We start from the raw sequence: 454 nt of genomic DNA, 5'->3' as shown, positions 1-454 counted from the left end.
TACATACATACATATAAATTTATATATATATATATGTGTGTGTGTGTGTGTGTGTATGTATGTATATATGTATGCATGTATGCATATATGTATATATGTATATATGTATGCATGTATGCATATATGTATATATGTATATATGTATGCATGTATGTATATATGTATATATGTATGCATGTATGTATATATGTATATAAATTTATATGTATGTATGTATGTAATGTATGTATGTATGTATGTGTGTGTATGTATGGCTGTGTGGTAAGAAGTTTACTTCCCAACCACATGGTTCAATGTTCACTCCCACTGCGTGGCAATTCCGGAAAATTTCTTCTACTATAGTCTCGGGCCGACCAAAGGCTTGTAAGTGGTGCTGGTAGACGGAGATTGAAAAAAGCCTGTCGTGTGTGTGTGTGTGTGTGTGTGTGTGTGTGTGTGTGTGTGTGTGTGTGTG

Source organism: Octopus bimaculoides, chromosome 4 (assembly GCF_001194135.2).
Source record: "Octopus bimaculoides isolate UCB-OBI-ISO-001 chromosome 4, ASM119413v2, whole genome shotgun sequence".
Classification (NCBI taxonomy): domain Eukaryota; kingdom Metazoa; phylum Mollusca; class Cephalopoda; order Octopoda; family Octopodidae; genus Octopus; species Octopus bimaculoides.
Note: the sequence above shows the minus strand (reverse complement) of the source record.